Raw genomic sequence first — 5,430 nt, 5'->3', positions numbered from 1 at the left:
AGCATATCAGCACAAACACCTCATACCAACTGTCAAGCACGGTGGTGGAGGGGTATTTATTTGGGCTCGTTTTGCAGCCACAGGACCTGGGAACCTTGCAGTCATTGAGTCAATGCACAAAGGTTAGTATGGAGCTGCTCACCTATTAAACCGGAGGTCCTTAAAATGGTAGGTGCAATGGGGGGTCAATACATATGTGAAAGAGAGTGAACGAAGAAGTTCAAAGGTACCCCTATGGATGCACTCTAGACCAAGCGTATATGTTTCTTAGGCTATAAGGTAAAATCCCCTATACCCGAAACTAAAAGGGAAAACGGCGCAAAAAACAAAAAAGTTTTAATACATATTTACAATTAACAATTACACTCAAATGGATAAAATATGGGTATGAACTAAACCCATAGGAGGAGCAATTGGAGTCAGAATGGGGAATTGTGTGGACCTTAGTATTCTCTTCAGTTACTTATGTCTGAGATTAACCCCTTCCACTCCTGCGTATTATTAGGACATATGACGCTCATGAGCTAAACACATTTCTTATGCATGTTCAGTAACCAGCATCAAGCAAAGGAATGATAACAGTGTCATATATAGCAGTATACAATATTTATCAGCGGTACCACACAATTCCCCATTCTGACTCCAATTGCTCCTCCTAGGGGTTTAGTTCATACCCATATTTTATCCATTTGAGTGTAATTGTTAATTGTAAATATGTATTAAAACTTTTTTGTTTTTTGCGCCGTTTTCCCTTTTAGTTTCGGGTATAGGGGATTTTACCTTATAGCCTAAGAAACATATTTGCTTGGTCTAGAGTGCATCCATAGGGGTACCTTTGAACTTCTTCGTTCACTCTCTTTCACAGTCATTGAGTCGACCATGAACTCCTCTGTATACACAAGTATTCTAGAGTCAAATGTGAGGCCATCTGTCCGACAGCTAAAGCTTGGACGAAATTGGGTCATGCAACAGGACAATGATCCCAAGCACACCAGCAAATCTACAACAGAATGGCTGAAAAAGAAAAGAATCAAGGTGTTACAATGGCCCAGTCAAAGTCCAGACCTCAACCCGATTGAAATGCTGTGGCTGGACCTTAAGAGAGCTGTGCATAAACAAATGCCCGCAAACCTCAATGAACTGAAGCAACGTTGTAAAGAAGAGTGGGCCAAAATTCTTCCACAACGATGTGAGAGACTGATAAAGTCATACAGAAAACGATTACTTCAAGTTATTGCTGCTAAAGGTGGTTCTACAAGCTATTGAATCATAAGGTTTACTTAGTTTTTCACACATGGCTTCTCCATTTTGGCTTTATTTTTGTTAAATAAATCATGACACAGTGTAACATGTCATCTGTTGTTGTTCATCTGAGGTTATATTTATCTAATTTTAAGACATGCTAAGGAACAGATGATTGATATTATGTCCTGATATGTAAAACCATAGAATTCAACGAGGGTGTACTTTCTTTTTCACACAACTGTATATATAGTTGACAAATCACCAAAAAATCTACTCGCCACACAAAAAAAATCTACTCGCCACCTAGTACCAAACGTGTGCTGCTTGGGCCAATAGGAGCTCGCCACGATGTTAAATCCACTCGCCCGGGGCGAGCAAATGTATAGGTTTGTCGAAGAGAGAGAGAGAGAGAGAGAGAGACAGAGAGACAGAGAGACAGAGAGACAGAGAGACAGAGAGAGAGAGAGAGAGAGAGAGAGAGAGAGAGAGAGAGAGAGAGAGAGAGAGAGAGAGAGAGAGAGAGAGAGAGAGAGAGAGAGAGAGATAAAAGATATCAGGATTGCGTCTTGTTGTGCTAAACAAAAAACAGATTGTAATATATATGTATTTGATGCAAACACCAGAATAAATCTAATTGTTGGTATTACTCACAATACTACCTAGTATTAAACATATGCAAATGATAGAGTGCTCAAATAATTAACTAACACATACAATGCCAATGGATACAAATAATAAATAATTAATCAAATAAAAAATGTTGTTTAAAAGGAAATGTCCATATGAATATAATTTAAAAAAAAACAATAATGTGACCTTTGTTGGTCTACAAAACTGTTTATCCGGATACTGACAGCCTTCTTCTTGGGCACAACAACCTCCCTTGACATAACCTAATAGAAAAAGACAAGAAAAAGTGCCCGATCCTCGTGTGATAACGTATATAAAATGTTATAAAATTTGGACAAGACGATTCAAAATTCACAAAAATCCAAGTGTTACAGGCATTGTATGAGTACAACTCATGCTCCAAAACTGCTGTGAGCCGCCGCAGCTCCGCTGGCAATGCTCTGGAATGACGTCACTACTCTTTCCTGGGTGGAGATTTGCCGGAGGACACTACAATGTGTAACACCACCAACAGGAAAGAGGAGTGACGTCATTCCAGAGCATTGCCAGCGGAGCAGCGGCGGTTCACAGCTGTTTTGGAGCATGAGTTGTACTCATATAATGCCTGTAACACTTGGATTTTTGTGAGTTTTCAATCGTCTTGTCCAAATTTTATAAAAAAATTATATACGTCATCACACGAGGATCGGGCACTTTTTCTTGTCTTTTTCTGTTTTATATATATATATATATATATATATATATATATATATATATATATATATATATATATATATATATATATATATATATGGGTGGGTGGGTTTACTGGCTATGCATCTTAACCCTGGCTGTGCTCAAAGCTGTGACCATGCAGCAAGCTTAAGTCTATAGGGAACCATTTTAAAAATGGTTTAGAAGCAAAAGGTGGCACTGTGTGCTCATTTGCATGTCATTTCCCAGAATCCCTTGCTGCAGTGGAAGTGCTGTGTGCTGGGTGATAATGGTGAATGTTGGGGTTGCAGACCTGTCTAAGACATGCAAATGAGCATACAGTAATATTTCCATTTGCTATATATATATAACTGTTTAATAAAGGTTGTACTCTGGCTGGCTATGTGCTACTGCACCTTAAGAAACTCGTAAATTAAGTCATTTTTTACAGGTGCGTCAAATGCTAATCTGCCAGTCCAGTTTTATGATTCTCTTTTCTGAATACAACAAAGTTGTTACAAATCCCATTTGAGAAAGAAGCATAGAATTTAATCAACCTGTTTTGCTGACGAGTACAGATTATAACCCTGCAGTATCTTAACTGTTTTTTTTATCAAATCAAATCTAGAGGTTTATCAGATCTGCAGGGATTAAAGAGAAATGGTGACAAGAGGTGCAAATCGCGATACATTTTGGGCCATCTTTACTAAGGTGTGCTATGCCATAAGACACCTTCTGGTGCTTGTGTCTTATGACATAGCACCGCTTTGTAGGTATCGGCCTATACAGGGTTAGACTGGGAGACAAAATTGGCCAGGGCATCAAAAAAGGTAGCACCCAACGAAGGATAAACTAATTGTAAATATACAGTATGTGTCAGTGCATAAACATTTGTCATGGCTGAGAATGTAATCAAAGTATAATTTAATCAGAAAGATCAACATATCACATATTGTAACCTCTTTAGTACTTTATTGACGTCCTGTGGATGTCATCTCTTATTTGCTTGTTTACCAGGTGACATCGCGTTTAATGCTCTCCTGGAGCAGTGAACGTGAACTGAAGTGGACCATATGGGAGAGAAGTGCATGAATGAGCGAATAGATTGTGGAATTGTTTCACTTAAAATATATTTTTCTTGAGTTTTTTATTTTTACTGGATATGCAAAGTTGGGATCACTAGGCAGTTAGAACACTTTTATATTATGATTTCCTAAAACATTTTTGGTGTTGGTATGTGAGGTGCACATTTTTGCTTTATATTCATTTAATCAGTTACTTACTCAATTTATCGTTTAAAAAAAAACAAAAAAAACATTTGTCTCTTCTTCACAGAATTTTTTCAACCATTATGGAAACGTATTCCCTACGCTTTTACAGGCAATTTAAGACAAATTTGGGGTGCCAGCTTGAGGTTTGCATGTAAAACCTTAACGAGTTCCACATTTATTTATTTTTTTACTCAAAGTGTATTGAAGTTTTCGGAAGGTAAGAAGGGGGGGTGGGGAGGGAGGGTATGGATTGGAATGAAAAAATATATATGTAGCCTAGTGCCCCTGGCTATATTTTTCTTTGGTTTTAACACTATAAGTTCTGATAGCAACAGGCAGTGTTGGGGTTAAACTCCTGCACAGAGGCCTAGCATGTGAGTTTCAGACTGGATATGATACAATGTTATTATATCCAGGTGCAGGCCTACTGGCAGTTTGGAGTGTCATACCTGGGAGGGTACAAATTGGGTCACATGCCAGTGGTGTGATGCCTGTCAGTACCTGGACCTGCCCGGTTATGGGGCAGGGTTACAAACCCTTTGAAGGTATAAATGTTGGCACTCCCCTAAATTGTGTTTGGCTGTCTTCCCTCCCTCTGTGGAGTGGAAGTGCTTCCATCCTCTGTGGAGTGGAAGTGCTTCCACCTTACCCCATCAAGGGGTAAGGTGGCAAAGCATGGGCTCTTTCGCCTCAAGGCCCTTGGGTCTAATCCAGGGAAGGAGGAAAGAGGGACCTGTATGCTGCAAGGCTCTGCTGGTTCAGAATAAAAGCAAGTTGTAAAGTTGCTGGTGTGGAGTGGATTACTATCAGAGAAGGTGCCTGTGGGGAGCTCTCCAGTCTCTGGCAGGAGCCTCACAGGATAGAGACGCTGTAACACGAAAGAACTGTCTAAAAGACTGACCTGTTGCTACTGTACGCCCCACTACATAGACGGAGACTCAGACCTCCTGCAGGAACCACAGGTCAGCTAAACAGCACCACAGCACACCCTGTAGCTACCAATCTCCCTTGGGGGGGGAGGTGTTACATATACAGCAAATATTAATAAGTGTAGCCGAGTCCCCCTACCCTGCCTCCGGTGAGAGGGGAACGGCTCCACTGTCTGGCCGGGCTCCAGAGCTCTTCGCAATCGGGAGTGTGGGGGCGGCCATTTTGAGTAATCGCGCATGCGCAGTGTGAGGTGGAGGCCATCTTAGAATGGCTCCGCATAGAGTATAGCAGAACTACATGTCACAGAATCCCTAGAGGGACTGCCCACGTGGGGCCGTCCCAGCCAATGGAATTCGCACAGGCAGGAGGAACAGGATAACCTCCACACGCGGAAAGCCTGCGAGTCAGTGGAGATGGAGGCAGCAACCTGGAAGGTAGTATCCAGGGAGCAGTGCTCCCATGGATTAGGCCTAGATCGTGCCCCCTAGGCCCAGCTAAGCCCTGAGTCACCCAGCAGAGTGTTGCAGGGAAGGCCCCAGATAGCGACTCTTCCCCTTTAGTACTATAGCAGTATTGTTGTACCGGTGACCGGACGGCCATGCGGTGCACTGCGGCCTGGGACCAGACCACAGGACCTAGAGACATTGTGTGAGACACTCTG

Source organism: Ascaphus truei, chromosome 3, assembly GCF_040206685.1.
Source record: "Ascaphus truei isolate aAscTru1 chromosome 3, aAscTru1.hap1, whole genome shotgun sequence".
Lineage (NCBI taxonomy): Eukaryota > Metazoa > Chordata > Amphibia > Anura > Ascaphidae > Ascaphus > Ascaphus truei.
The sequence above is the reverse complement of the archived record's forward strand: the minus strand, read 5'-3'. Positions refer to the sequence as shown.